At 39.7% G+C, this 16,353-nt stretch overlaps 1 protein-coding gene and 1 pseudogene across 1 annotated transcript in view; both read left to right on the top strand.

Moving 5' to 3' along the window:
• Window positions 1-16,353, top strand: part of NALF1 (NALCN channel auxiliary factor 1) — a 625,366-nt gene that overhangs the window by 79,002 nt on the left and 530,011 nt on the right. The gene's annotated exons all lie outside the window — the stretch shown is intronic.
• On the top strand, window positions 12,847-16,185 carry LOC122224431 (annotated as a pseudogene).

The raw sequence follows: 16,353 nt of genomic DNA, 5'->3' as shown, positions 1-16,353 counted from the left end.
GGATTTCTGCCCGGTCCTTGAAGAAAATTTTGCTCGGCTCGTTCAGACCGTGGGTAATTTCACAGTGATGTGTTCGCCTAGATGGCACAGGTGCAGAGGCATGATTGTTTTCCCAAGTTGCCTTCCCCAGTTGCCCAGCATAGAGCCTTGCACACACTAGGAATTCAATAAATATCTGTTGGGTGAATTAGTAAACAATAGAAAATGTAACACCCAAAGTGATATATACTGTGTTAGGTCAGAGGTATTTTTAACTCCAACTTACTGATGAAAAATTTAGACTGGGAGAGGTTGTAGTTTGTCCAAAACAGTTCACCTCATCAGGAAAAGTGAACTGAATATAACATTACTGGAAAATCTGTGACTGCATTTTTTTAAAGGGTTTTGCCCTCCGAATTTGGAAATAAATGCCAGAATAGAATCGTGTTCAAATTGCTTTGGAATACAGTAGTGATTTCTTACAGTGTTCATTTTCCTAGCTGATTTAAAAGTCAGATGAGAGTTTTGAATTGAATTGAATTGAATTGAATTGAATCTGTTGACAGCTCCCTGTAGGACCTACCAGTAGGATTTGCAAACCATTCGCAAAATGTAGGGCATGACATACAAATTTGGGGATCTGCAGCAACACGTGTGCCCATGGAGACAAATACGCACATTGAGATTGACCCAGAATTATTGCTACCGCAACGAGCCTTCTTCAGTGCATTGGAAATGTCAAGAGAAATGACTGAAATAAGTGTTGCTCTTTTCGAATTCATTAGGGGGTAAATATTCTAGCTCAGTATCTGTAGCATAGTAGATTAATGGTTGATGAATAGAAACATAACAGGCTGACTTAAGTAATTAGTTGAATGATGAACTCTTAAAAATACTCGAAGTTTATCATTTAAGGGGAAAAAATGGTCTTTAGCAGGATTAAAAATATAAAGTGACCTTTACAACCTAGTTGATCTTAAACTCATACCAAATAGTGATATGTATTGTTATTTTTCAGTGATAAGGAAATCAAAACTTAAAACACAGACATGTTTTTATTAAGTATAAGAGAAAATTTTGTAGGACAATTTTTTGTTTTGTTTTGTTTTAGAGAATTTATGGGGGAAATGGAGACAGATGATTAGAATAAGGACAAAATATCAATCCCCTGAGATTATTTTCTAAAATTCTTTTTTTGTTCACCCCATGGCAAAGTAATCACAAGATTATTCTATTACTAGCTTCCAAGAATTGACATATAGTAGCTGCAAGTGAAAATAGCAGTCTGTATGCAACATTATTTTTAACCTCGCTTATTCCGTGAGTATGATTTATAGTCCCGACCAGTGATTTATCGTATATATCAAGATAGGTTCGCATATTCTAGGGCTGTTTTTGTTTTCACCTCATGTTTCTGATAAGAGAATTGAAAACAATCCATCAAGGTAGAATATAAGCAGGCTGGAATGTGTCGAAGATCTGAATACAACACGTATCACAAGTCAATAGCTTTGGTAGACGCCTAGCCAATATGTTGTTGACCTTAATTAAGAACTAGCACGTTCACTTTATCCTTTGATGAAATTGAGCTCAGTAAGAACTGAATTATTCATCCTAAATTACTTGTGCTTAGCAAAGTACATTCTAGATACTCATTTAATGTTCATTAAATAAAGCAAATATAAGATGTAAGAAACCTCTTTTTAATGTAATAGGTACTAAAGGTCTATCCTGAAATTTTCCGTTCCGTAAAACCTAAACATTAATTTTTAACTGGGGACCATCACAAATGGTAGAGATTTTGCATATAATTTTTGAATACCACATTTTAAAAAGTGTGTTCCTTAGAACCCTGCTTTCAGAGGTTGTTAACAAATGTTTCTCTTACCTAGGACCTGAGCTTTTATTATAATAGGCTAATAGGCAAAACCATGACCCGAGAAGAGATCTAATTACTGTGTTTTCCACAGTCATTTCACCACAGAATTTCTCTCTTTATTCAGTATGTTTTAGGAAAGGCTGTTGTAAATGATACTGCACATTTCAGATTAATTTATCCTTTGCCGATATATTTCCTACTTTGTTAATAAGAGATTTTTTTTCACATAATATTTCATATAACTCCTCAAATGCCTCACTGAGGCATAATATAGATAGATAGATAGATAGATAGATAGATAATGATGGCTTCCAATCTATTTGATAGCCATTAAATATTACACTGTATTAATTATGATCATAATATGTAGGCCTAAAAAGTCTATTTATATGTTCAGTTGCAAAACACTTTAAAAATCAAAATTCAAATACTTACACTAATAAAAAGTTTATATTAAAATATAATCTCAAACCAATCTAGGAATTTGGGATTTGGAAACATCCAAAAAGTAAAGTTAAAGGTTGTATTAGTTTTATACTTTGGTTAGATTTTTTGAGCTTTAATCACTAACATAATACAAATCTAAACTGCAAGGTAAAATATTCTATGTATTATAAGTACATTTTGAAATGAAATGGTTTTATGCCCCTTTAGGGAAAAAGAAATGCATGTCCAGTGATTTTATTTAAGGTGTTAAATGCAAACTCCCTTCTTCCTCAGAAGGAAGAAGATAAATGACTACAAGGACGCTAAAAGGTCAAGGAAAATTTAGGCCAAAACCAAGAATGCAACAAAAGAATCACCAGAAGCAAAGTAGACACAGTGAAAAGGAAATTCTTTAAAAAGGGAAGAAAAAAATGACGGTTTAGGTTGTTCAAGATTTAATTGACTACACAAAGTCAGAGAGAACAGAACCTTCTGACAAGCTTTTGCAATGGTCCTATTGAGATTTCACCCCGGCCATTAACATATCTTCCTAATTAGACTAGACAACTCTCAGACAGGCTACTGGTAAACCCTGAACTTCTGAGAAAAATATTTGGATAATGGCTTGAAAGCAATTAGAAAGATCATTGGATAAAAGAGTCTGTATTATTTACCTATGAAACCATGGTGCTTTGAGGTCTGTTTTAGAAGTTAAAGCCCAGTTATGGATAATTATGAAAAGTATCTTTCAAGCTCTTCTCGATTAGTGAACTAGAGTCACTATCCTGTATATCTGTGAATAATTTGCTAGGCATAATGTCAGGTAACTATTTGACCTTTACAACTTTAGGCATACACAGCTGTACCACATATACAGTTGACCTTGGCCCTCATTGATACTTACAATGCAAGACTCCACGGGTCCTGAGACCTCACACAATGGCCTCTGAATTTTAGGTGGCTCTCAACAACAGAGATAATCAAGAGAATGTCTTAGGTAACTCTGGCTGCTGTTGGAGACTATCATAATTCTAGGACAAACTAAAGTAGATTTTGAAGTTTAGATATTTGGAGGATCTATGCTGATGGATTTTCAAAGTAGCGACCATAGCCAACTGCAGGAACAGGACATGGCTGGGTCCGTGTGCAGCCTTTGATCGCAGGGGGACTAGCTGGTTCAGTTAAGGCTAATGGAACAGTTCTTCATGTATTTTTAAAACTTATTTTGAGAGAGAGAAAGAGAGTGCGAGGAGGGGAGGGCAGAGAGAGGGAGACAGAGAATCCCAAGCAGGCTCTGTGCCGTCAGTGTGGGGCCTGATGTGGGGCTCAAACCCACGAACTGTGGGATCATGACCTGAGTGGAAACCAAGAGTCAGATGCTTAACCGACTGAGCCACCCAGGCATCCCTGTCCAATCCTATTCTTAATAAATGTTTTCTGGAGGTCTCAATTAGTAGAAAAAAGTAAGTCCCAATGATTTTGTTCATATCCTAAGTGTTCTTGAAATTACTATGTTAATATTATTTATTGTGCCTCTTCGTGTTGGGGAAGTTTCATAGAAGATCCCTCATCCTGTGAAGGACTTCCATTTATAGATAGGTGTTTATTTTCACTTTGCAGAAGAAAAGCCTAGAATCGGAGTGGTAAAATAACTTGCCACAGGTGTACAATATACATCCTGTCAGAGCCATAATTTTAGAAATAAACTATTATCCATTTATTGAGTGCTTACTATAGGCCAGATGCTACTGTTCAAAGCACTGTAGATGCAACATCTGATTTTATTTTGAAACGAATCCCAGAAGGCAGTTTTCATGGACGTCATTTTCAGTTATGGAAACCGAGCCTGAAATAGGTGCGATGACTTGGTCAAGGACACAGGACTCAAGTGACAGAGCTGAGACTTGCATTGAGGCCAGTCTCCCTCCCAGTGTCTCCTGCTCTCTCTGTAGGTCCTGAGAAGTGCCTAGTCATGATTCCTGGGAACTCTTGCTTTCTCTGTGTCTCTTTCCTTTGTAAGTGCCTCCCTACTCTTTAAGAGGATCTCTTCTTACATAGAAACATGAAAAGAGAAAAACACTTTGTAATGATTAGGAATGCCTTAAGGTATATTTTAGAGCAGGGTATGCTGACATGAATACACGGAGAAAATGTCTATTGTAAATGGCATTGTGAGGATGTGCATACACACACACACACACACACACACACACAGCCCTCAAACAACTGGGGATAAGGGGTACCAACCCTCCACATAGTTGAAAATCTGCATATAACATATACCTCCCTATAAACTTAACCATTAACAGCCTTCTGTTGATTGCTGGTCTTACTGATAACATAAACAGTTGATTAACACATATTTTGTATGCTATATGTAGTATATACTGTATTCTTACAATGAATATGATAGAGAAAACAAAGGGTCATTGAGAAATCATAAGGAAGAGAAAGTACATTTACAGACCTGTACTGTAAAAAATCTGCACGTAAGTGGACCCCGTGTTGTTCAGTGGCCAACTACACATACATGTATAGAGCAGCATCCGTGTAACTCTTGCATTGTTACAAGAGAGCATGTGAGACAGTGGATAACATTCTCCCTAACTTGAAGGTACTCATGTGATTCACACTGACTTCTCAGAAGCAATGCTCTTGTCCCCTAATTGATACACGGATATGTGCCCATAGAGTATTCTGATATGGACCATGAAACTAAATCTTACAAACCACTGTAGAGCATTTTAGGACACTAGAATAGCATTTGGTAACCACTTCTTGCTGCCCCGAACACTAACGCAGTCCCATTCGAACGTTGCACAGGGAGAGGGAATCCTTGTCCTTGAAATCGTTCATCTTGCCTTGGAGGCGGGGAACAGGCAGTGACAAACCATGTCTGCATCTAGTCACAAAGCACAGTGTGACTTTAACTTAGGAGGAACTACCGTAGAAGGAAGGTCATGTGGTGTGGATCTCCATGTTGTTACGTTTTTCTCTGTTTCTGTGGCCATGGGACATTTTTTTTTCTATGTCAGGGAAGCACATGGTGAGGGGGGTAAGGTACCTCTGTATCATTTTCTGCACCCTAATCTCTCTTTATAGCTCCTCTTTCTTGTTGCATTTTCCCTCTGGCTCTCTGATGCTTTTTTCCCCACAGCCCCAATTTCTTCTGTTTTTTGAATTTTCTTTTAATGTTTATTTATTTTTGAGAGAGAGAGACAGAGCACGAGCGAGGGTGGGCCAGAGAGAGAGGGAAACACAGAATCCGAAGCAGGCTTCAGGCTTTGAGCTGTTGTCAGCACAGAGCCCGACGCGGGGCCCGAAGTCATGAACCATGAGATCATGACCTGAGCAAAGTTGGACGCTTAATCGACTGAGCCCCCCCAGGCTCTCGTGTCCCCCCAAACCTCAATTTCTAATTCTTTCTGTTATCAGTTGCCTGCTTCCCTTAGCCATAGTACAAAATAAAATTATAAAAAAATAACTCTGAGTCAGTTTGGGCTCTTTCTGTGATATGACAGTCAGTAAAAATTAATTTGCTTTTATTTCTATAGCTTTTAGTTGATTCCTTTTAGGGATCAGATGCTCATTAAAACAAAGAGTGGAGCAGAAGTCCACATTTTGTGCCTCTCTGTGACTGTTTTGAACTGAATACGTGAAATCAATATATGACAATCAGCAGTTTAGAAGTTGGACTACATCAGTTTATTTTAATGGAATTTTTTTACACTTTAAATGAAATCGGTGCTGTTTGAATGTTGCTCTAACATGAAGCATCAATATGTTTGTAATAAGAGGTTTTTCTTATGTTTTACATATGCGGATATAAAGCTTCTCATAGGCTGGTCACAGTTCTGAAATATTCTGCTTGACACTTAATCCATCTGTTTACGTCTGTATTGATTATACATATCATTAACCCAGCCAATCCGTGAGACGATTGATTGATTGCAGATTTCAGTATGTATTTCTCCTGTCATTGTTAGTGCTAATAGGTCTGCATTTCCATCTGGTTTGTAGTAAAATTCCCCTTGAAAGAAAATGGATTTTTAGTGACCTAATCATACATTTTCTTTATGTCTGGTTTCATTTGATTTGAAAAGATCATGTTTGGGTGACACGTTGTTCTTCACAACATATCCTTTTGTCCAGCAGCATTTGGAATTGCTAAGCCATTGTTTGTGTTATTGTGGTGTCTAATGTGAAAGGTGTCTATTTTATTTGCTTGATTGCTAGGGAGGATACGGGTTCATCTTATTAACACTGCCCTCGGTGAGGTTGACTAAGGTTCTCAGGGGGCCATCAGCCACAGTCCCCTCCTGGAAGAAAGGGGTGCAACTGCAGAAAAGCTCATCGTAGCTGCACCTGTATGTACAATGGCATCCACTTTGTAACTCAACGTGAAGGATAATCCTCGAACGTAACCACTGGTAGCCTCTGATGGCACTATTATGGTTGGTCTTTCTCTTCCTTATGTTTTGTATTTTTACAGTGAACAAAGAAAAAAATAGCTAAAATATAGCTATTTTTAAAAGGAGGCTAATGTGACCTAGATAAAGAGGAATTTAAAACAGCTAGTTGATTAGACCCTAAAGGATGTGATTTGTCACCGACATAATATGTTCCTCAAATATTTATAAAGGTTTAATAATAGGTACTCTCTAAATATTTCATTCCTTCACCGCCCCCCCCCCAATCTAGGTAATATTTATTAGTTGAAATATTTATTAATTTAGTAGGCTTAAATAAATGAAGATGGTATTTCAGGACTATTCAGTGAGACCAGGTTTTATAAATGATGGGAGCAAGGTATCTATTTTCATTTATTATGAATGTGAATAGTCAGGAATTCTATTTACTACATGGTCTCATGAGAGGCCATTCAATTTCATTTTTAAATCTGTCCTCATTTGCAAACCTATTCTTATTTTTTAAATCTGTGCTTAAAGAGCGTAACCATTTGTAACCATTCTGCCATTATAGGCAGAAACATATACATTTGGACGCATACGCATATAATTGGAACTAAATAGGTAAATATTACGTAAGTGGGCTTGCAAGCCTGTGGGCTAAGCTGTAATAACTAATCAAGACAAGATGGCACTTCAGTATGCCATCACTTACATAAGCAAGCTGTAGGGTGCCATCCACATCAACCAGATATTCCCCTTGGAGTTTTGTGGTTAGATAAATATTTTAGGGAGAGGTTTAGGAACCCCGTTGGACTGTGTTTATTCAGAACACACTCTGATGATACCCAGCGCTTTGGAAATGGGTGTTTGGGGCCTGTTGAGCATTTGCCGTGCAGCAGAAGTCCATAAATTGCGATGAACACAGCAAAGCTGGGAAATGAAGGAAGTTGTGAGATGTCACTATCCTTCTGCTGAGCTGCTTGCCCGTGTGGTGGTGGTGGGGGTGGGGGGTGTCTGGTGTGCCAATCCCAGCGGCATATTTCCTTTCCGTTCGGTGGTAAATCTCATTCAGTGAAGCAGCAGATATGTGTCTGGTACAGGAGGAACTCTTGCTTTAGACAGCACTTATTAAGGACACAGTAGTTTGCACTGACTTGAAAAGCAGGGACTGGATGCCTTCCAAGTTGTGAGATAAATCCCTCTATAATCTGTATTGGTTCTTTCAGCCCAATGGCTGGGAAATTACAGATCAAACAGAGCTCTTCAAAGGGTTTGACTTGATATCATATAGTTGACCTTAGCTCAGAGAATATTTTGCTAGAAACATTGTAGATTCCCCTAAAATATGTCTCCGTCCATTCCTGGCGATTTTGCACTGTTTCCACTGATTTTACTGATCTTGGTCATCTGATGAAAATATTTGTGAAAGAAGAGACTTCTCAGTATTAGCTGTTATGCTTTGCCTGTTGGACAACACAAGATGGCCATTTTGACATCGTGACAGTAATTTTTAGGTGCTGGCTTGAAGAAGTCAAATGCGCTCAGTTTTCCTTTTCTTGATTTTTCTTACATTACTATCACTCAGATGAGACAGTCCCTTCATTAGAGTACTTTATCACATGTTGATGTCAAGGTCTCTACCTGTGTCTCTTTCTAGCTCTCTGTATATGCACAGATACAAATATAGACATAGGTATATAGATATAGATACAGACAGATATAGATATTTACAGATATTGTGTGGGTATGTATACACATGCAATAAGGCTTGACCTAGTGGTGTTGCAGTATCTAGCCGTCTGTTTCCTTTCCTAACACTGTCATAGTATTTCCACCCTGGCTGCAAGAGGTGGGAACAGAAAACAAGGAGGTCACCACAGTGGGGAAATTTCCTTGATGTCATGGTACCTCACTGTATGCTGTCTGGCAGGCTCTCCCAGAGGTCAGTGAACACAAAGTTTCAAAGACCAAACCAAGGAGATCGAATTGCTGAGGCGATCACATCCATGTAAACATGTGGTGCAAATCAGGGGGAAGAAAATTGTAGGTAACACGCATGGGATGGGGTGCCAGAGGGGTGGGGCAACTTGTGATCAAGCAAGGTAGACCTCTTGGCCTTTGGTGGGAAACTCATCCAGGCAGCTAGATTCCTGGTAAGTTCTATATTTATATAATTTTATAATATTAGTGTATTAATTCAGTGATACAAAATAGTAGAAATTATACCAGTAGAATACATAACTACAAGCACACAAGTCAATGAGAGAAGTCATTCTGTATTTGTAAGTTTTCTAGTAATACCTGTTTGCTGCCTTTGTATTAATGATGTGTGTTTCAGACGTGCAGAAGTAGGCCCCAGAACTTGAAGAAATATTCTTGAAGCAAACGTAAAATGGAAACAATCTTGTCTACTATTTTTCTCCCCAGTGAACTGGGAAGGCCTGCCATTTTTGTTTTTTATTTTGGTATGGAAAACTATAGTCTAGATCCCAGATGTTCTGAAAGTACATAATTTGAGAACCAGTGATTTAGTCTGAAGAAAATAATAACAGGACAACTAAGTAACTATTTTAAGGCGATAAGTGGACATTATATGGAGGATAGTTTCTAGTGATACTTAATTTACTGGAGTTGCCATTTCTATCCATCAAAGTTGACCGGTGACTAATTCTTGGAGGAGGAGGAAGAGGTTTAAGAGCACTTTAACTGATATTTCTTATTTGTGTTGATATTGATTTTCTTACTTGTATCATTCTGTTGTACAATGTTTAGGAGATTTTTATAAAAGATGTAAAATGGTTTCCAATGATATGTTGGTTGCCAGAAAATGATTAATTCATTCATTTCTTTAGGTTAAGATTTGACAGCTTTTAATTAAAAAAAAAAAGTACCGAAACAGATGTGCTTACTGTTATTTTTTGCAGCGTCCTCCAAGGCTGATATCTGGAGGTTGGAAATTCAGGCTCTTGTCTGTGCTGTTTGATTTTTTTGTCTAACTCATGTCAAAACCTGCTGTACAGGCACATAGTCTTTCCATTCCCCATTCAGCCTCCAATTTCAGGACCTTTATTCTCTCCCCCCCCGCCCCCCATTGTATGGTTAACTTTGGACTCAACTTTCAGATGTAGACTTACAGGACGCCCCTAGAATGGGAGATGTATACCTACTGTGTGCTCTCTGTGTGTACTCTCACAGGTATCACAACAATTAGCTTATATTTATTTTTCTGACAGAATGTGAGCCCATTGAGAGTAAAACCAGTAGCTATATAAAGAAGAACGTCCAGTCCAGCCCATCATTTTATTCTTGGCATTGTAGCACACACTAAATAAATTGTTGACTGAATAAACAGGTCAGTGCTCAAAATACCCAATTTGAATCTTCTTTGCCACCTACAGGTTGTGTGCCCTTGGATATGATAATTATAATTTTAATGACAACAGTCATGACAGTAGTAGCAGGCAGCCATCACTGTCACATACGGAGCACTTACGATGCACTAGGTCCTTTTTAAACTTTTCCATGTATTAATTCATTTAATCTTCATAATAAACCAGTTCATTAGGTACTATGATTAGGCCCCTTTGTCAGATGAGTAGGGAGAACAGAAATGCTAAATGATTGGCTCCAGGTCATTTAGCTCAAAAGCAGAGAACTGTCCTTGGAATCAGACACTTCAAATCTGAACTACTGTTGCTTTATATGTTGGGCCTCCATTTCTTTATTTATAATAAGGGTCGTTGTAATAATTTCAAATATGGGTGGTCAGCATTGCGTGTTCTGATCTGTGCAAGCTGCTTAGCCCAATGCCTGATTTGTAATGAAAGTTTAATAAGTAAGAGCATTTATTGCCATACTATATGTCAGGTGCCTTGCTCAGTGCTTATAAGGCTGTAGGCTTGCAATAAATGTTGGTTCCTTTCTTGTTTCTTTCCCCTTAAGTAGAGAAAGTCAGAGGCAACTACTAGCGCGAAGGAATTAGGTTGGGAGCATATTGAAATGGCCACCGAGAAGACTAATCTAACTGGTACCAGCTGTAGAAGAAGAGAATAGATTGCAGAAAACAGCTCCTGTAACTGAGTGCTAATACTTTGCGGAGATTGTGACAAAAGCGTCTGGCATTTGAATAATATTTCCAACTTTAAAGCATGTTCACATCTCGCATGTTATTTTATATTTCATGGCTGACCTTGGGAGGGGAGATAGACTATCACAATTGCCATTTTACAAAGGATCCTCAGTGACTTGCTGAAGATAAGAGTGGTTAGGGTACAAAGAAGAACGAGAAGTTGTACTTCTAGGTTGTTGTTATGTGAAAATGTAATTCATCATCAAGGCAGGACGTTTTTGTGAATGGAAGAGGAAGCTTCACGATTAAGTGAGTGTGACACACATAAATGGGACTGGCCAGGGCCCGTGAGTAGGCACCGTGCGCCTTTCTGCTGCTCTTGTTATTCCTTATCTTGTTCACCTTTTTCTCTTGCCCAACATGCATCACATTGACTTAAAATATTCTTCCTTGAACTCCAGAGAGTGAGTCCTCCTTCTCAGGGCGCCCCAAGTTCCATTCGCTACACGCACAACATTCCACATTACGGAAATCAGATGTATCTCTTTGAAAAGAATGAGAAATTTACCTGGATGCAGTGACTATGTATATATACACATGTGTGTGTCTGTGGGTGTGTATTTGAGATAAAGGCTGAAAGGCTAACATACTCGACATGGTTTGCTTCTACAGCCGAACTTCCATTTGCTTTACTGAACCTCCTTTTATCAGCAATATTTAATCATATGTTAGTTTCCTTATACTGCTGTAACAAAGTGTCATAAATTAGATGGGGTAAAAGAACAGAAATGTATAGTCTTACCATTCTGAAAGCTGGAAGCCCAATGTCAAGTTGTTTGCGGGGTTGATACTTTCACAGGCTTTTGAGGGAGAATCTGGTCAGTCTCTGTCCTAGCTTCTGGTCGTGCCCACGTTTACCTTGCCTTGTAGATAAGCTACTTCATTCCAGTCCTCTGTCTTCACCTGGCATCTCCTGTGTGTCTGTGTCTTTACAATGGTCATCTAGAGTCACATTGGATAAGGGACCCACCCGACTCTGATATGACCTCATCTTGATGTTATGTTTGCAATGACCCTATTTCCAAATCTCAACACATTCTGAAGTACTAGAAGTTAGAAATACAACACATATTCTTTTTGGCAGGGGGAAACAATTCAACCCTTAACAAATAGTAACAATAACCAAATCCAATCGTATATGGAAGGATTTGCCAATGTTGTACAGTCTGCATCGATCTCCTTTTTGTGGTAATCTTTGCTTTAGGAAAGCAAGAAAATATAAGAACTAATTGTGTGTGCCGAAGATATAACCTCATAGTGGCCCTCCCTTTTCATTAACTGGATGATGGTGATGGGATTCAATTTTATAGACAGGAATTATAAACAGAGTTACTACAAAATTAATGTTTTGCTTAAATTGTTGTCTTCCCCTGCTGTGTTTAAAAGATATGAAAATCGTTTTCCTTTTTAAGTCAACAGAATTATGTTGGTGTCTTATTGACAAGTTTATGTCAAATATATTTATTTCATATTTCTATCTTAGTCATAAATAGTTGCTGATTGGAATGGGGAATAGTTTGGTATTTTAGTAGAATTGTAGGTTATTTACGAGAGAGATAGTTCACCCTCTAGAATGTTGAAAATGACACAGAAGTTCTTGCTGGAAGCCTGCTCTGGCTTTACATAAACTAAAGGGCATAGTGGTTTCTGGATAGCTTCTCCGTTCCCCTCAGGACACAGCAGGAAGAAAGAGGCAATAGGGTTCAGCGGAAGACACTCTGGTAAGAGTGACGGGCCCCCTAGGGAGAGATCAGCAGTTCCCAGCAATGAAGTCTGAAAGAGAGGGGCAAAAATAAATGCCATTGAAGGTAGCTAATTTAGGCTCCAAACAGAGAGCATGGACGGGTGGAGGTGCTGAGCCGGTAAGACAGAGAAAACATGGAGTGTTGGCTGATGGCTTCTGTTTGGCACGTGGTCTCCTGCACTAATTGGAATATGGGTCCAGATTCAGGAGAGCCAGACCCGTGTGCAGGACATGAGAGACACATATGTGCCCATTACCTCTACCCACTTCTACCAAAATGAAGGAGTCTCCTCAAGACACTGTTGCCGGTAATTGTCCCCAACTTGCACTTTGCTCTTCCTTCTTAATCCATTGACTCCTCAGCATAAGACAGAGTCTGTTGCAAAACCCACAAGCATCTTTCTTTTTTTAAAGAAAAAATTGTTTTCATGTTTATTTGTTTTTGAGAGAGACAGAGCACAAGCAGGGGAGAGGCAGAGAGAGAGGGGGAGACACAGAGTCTCAAGCAGGCTCCAGACTCTGAGCTGTCAGCACGGAGCTCGACGCGGGGCTTGAACCCACAAACTGTGAGATCATGACCTGAGCAGAAGTCAGGTGCTCAACTGACTGAGCCATCCAGGGGCCCCCGACAAGCATCCTTCATACCACTGCTCTGAGACCTCCGTGGTTCCCCACCAGGCAACTGACATTGTTCCTATCAGTCATGCTCAGTCTTTCTCAGACTAGAGAGTGTGTTCCTACACAGAAACATACACTGACCTAAGTGTTCCAGAATTGTTGAAAGAGATACTTTGGGAATAGTGATATGTACAGCTGTGTATATCTACAAGAACTCCTTCCTATCGTTAGACAAAATTGCAAGTTTTTTAGTATTAGGGCCTGCCTCTTTACAGATCTAGTGCCTTGCTGTTCAAATAGACTTTCAGTAGTTATCTGTTGAAGGAAGAAAAAGCACATTGTTAAGCAGAATGTGAAGCTGTGCGTAATGTTGCTCTCCCTCTCCTCCAAATTGGTATTTCTCCCAAATGAAGCCTCCATTACAGTGATGTCCAGTCTTTCCACAAACCTCTTACCCTTTCTCCCGCCACGACAACATCTGCGGAATGTCTTCTTTCCCTACTGCTAATTCAGATGTATTCTTACATCTTCACCTGGATTGTGCTGCTTTTATCTGTGATGGCTTCACATGACACATACTGCCTCACCATGGCCTTGTTCCTGGTTTAAAGGCACAGACCACGTCTGGAATCATCTCAGAGCTTGTGTGGTGCAAGGCTTTTGTGTTAACTTGTCTTGTTTTCAGTTAAAATTTTTTTTAAATGGTTTATTTATTTTTGAGACAGAGAGAGAGAGAGAGAGGGAGAATGAGTGGGGGAGGAGCAGAGAGAGACACACACACAGGATCCGAAGCAGGCTCCAGGCTCTGAGCCATCAGCACAGAGCCCGACGCAGGGCTCAGACTTGTGAACCATGAGATCATGACTTGAGCGGAAGTTGGAAGCTTAACTTACCGAACCACCCAGGCGCCCCCTCACATAAGTCTTTAGTCCCGTGTTACATCTGCATGTAATGTTTTCCTTTACAAAACTTTGAGGGCACATTTATAATGATGGACAACTACCAAGTTAAGACACACATGCTAGTTTGTAGCCTTGAATGTGAACTTAGTAAGTGAATCTTACGATAACGCAACAAAGAAGTCATGAGACTAATTGTGAAGATTTGTCTGACCACTATGCCTAATGTCATTATAACAAAATCTGATCCTTAAACCTTTGATTGCGACCAAACAATTAATTTTGCAATGCGCTGGGGCATCCACCCTTGTTTACCGTGCAAAAAGGCAAAGTGTGGATCTGCTTACTGAGGTTAATTGTTGCTTTCACGCTCACTCACCCTCTTCCCTTGTGCCTTGGGGGATTGTTTCAGACCTGTGACGTTCTTGTGAAAATTGATATCCATGGTTTATGGGCCACAAGGAATAATTTAAATGGTGACGGATCCCTGGAGGTGTTCAGTATAGTTAGGCATGCATGTTTTAAGGTGACAGTTGTGAGGTTACAAAAGCCGTGTCAGGCTTTCCTGGGCTAACATTTATTTTATGTTAAAATAATGTCCATCATGATTTGTATACATTTTTAAAAAGTTTATTTTGAAGAGAGCGAGGGAAGGACAGAGAGAGAAGGAGAGAGAATCCCAAGCAGGCCCCATGCTGTCAGTGTGGAGCCTGATGTGGGGGTTGAGCCCAGGAGATCAGGACCTGAGCCCAAACTAGGAATCAGAAGCTCAGCCAGCTGAGCCACCAGGCGCCCCCTACCTACTTCTGTTTTATACGCATTTTTGTGTTTATGCTTTATATGCATTGATATTAAACAGATTTAGTATTTGGTTATGACAGATTCAAGTGTGGGTCCACAGTCTGCACCTTTGCTCCCCAAAGTGCAGTCTGTGGACCAGCAACGTTGCTTCATGGGGGAAGCTTGTTAAAAATGCAGAATTCAGGGCAACAGACCAAGAGATGAGACTTAAACGGCCCATGTATCTGAATCCCAGGCTCATCCTGAAAGGGTCTGCTTGCTCAGGTCAGTGAGCTCCGGAGCCTCCCAGACATGCCTGCTTGAGGCAACACCAGAGCCGTGAGCGGTTCACTCGACAGCTGCTGGAAGAGGGGAGATGGCTCTATTCTGCCCCAGAACCGCAGCTCTCTGTCTACAAACCAGGGTCCCCAAAACGAAAGAAGAAAATCCTTTCTATCAAACTTTGTCAGTTGGAAAGGGCCCCAGCTCCCCAGTCAACCACTCATCCAGCACCTCTAAGTGCCGGCTGGCCAGCCGCTGTGTCTGATATGTTGCGTGTTTATACAGTTGTTGATGTTGCCTATAATCCTGGTGTCCTCCAGGCAGCAGAAAAGCACCACGTGAAAAAAGATCAGTTAATACGGATGACCATGAAATGCATTGAGGAATTCCAGTGTATTCTCTCACACTCTTACAGTATTCCTAAATTTAGAATCAAAGGAAGCATCCAAAGTGTGAAACAAAATCAGAATCCAAACTGACCCTACGGGTTTAGGAGAGAAAAAGGGAAAGGAGCTGATCCTTGAACACATAAGAAGCAGTTCTGTGAGCCAATGAGATCACTTTCCTCAGCTCTTACTGCCAGAAGACCAAGTTTCAAGCAAAACAAGTTATCTGATAGAAGAGATTTCCAGTACAGAGATCCAGGTGGAGGTGAAGAGACCACCAGCCTATGGATTAAAAGTTGTGGTTTATCAGAATGAGAAACCTCTGCAAATTGAAATAGAAGTTGAATTACCCAGTGGTAATTCAGTGTCTCTGTGACCTTAGTGTTTTTGTGGAGGACTTATTGATCTAGCTCTCTGAGAAGTACAGATTGCATCCGAGCCTTCCAGAATATGCATACTGAAATGACTACCGCAGAATTTATCAAAGAGAAGACTACATTAGTCATCACAGTGCCATTGGTGTTAGTCAAGAGGATCATCTGCTTTGGGTTTTTCACGTGTTGCTTTCCTGCCACCTGTCTTGTGAATTACAGGACCTTCATTACGGGTAAAGAGGTAGTTTATCTTAAACACTACTGTCATATTTTCTAAGTGTTCTTTTTCACTGAATGATGTTTTCTCATCAACGGTTTATCTTTATCTTTTCTGTTTTAAACTCACTCTTTCTCCCTCTCAAACTTGGCCTGAAGCAGACACTACTAAACACAATATCGTCATGATACCCTTCTTTTGAAGGTATTTCTAATGGTCTTAGAGTAC

Source organism: Panthera leo, chromosome A1 (assembly GCF_018350215.1).
Source record: "Panthera leo isolate Ple1 chromosome A1, P.leo_Ple1_pat1.1, whole genome shotgun sequence".
Classification (NCBI taxonomy): Eukaryota; Metazoa; Chordata; class Mammalia; order Carnivora; family Felidae; genus Panthera; species Panthera leo.
Note: the sequence above shows the minus strand (reverse complement) of the source record. Positions and strands in the feature narration are given on the sequence as shown.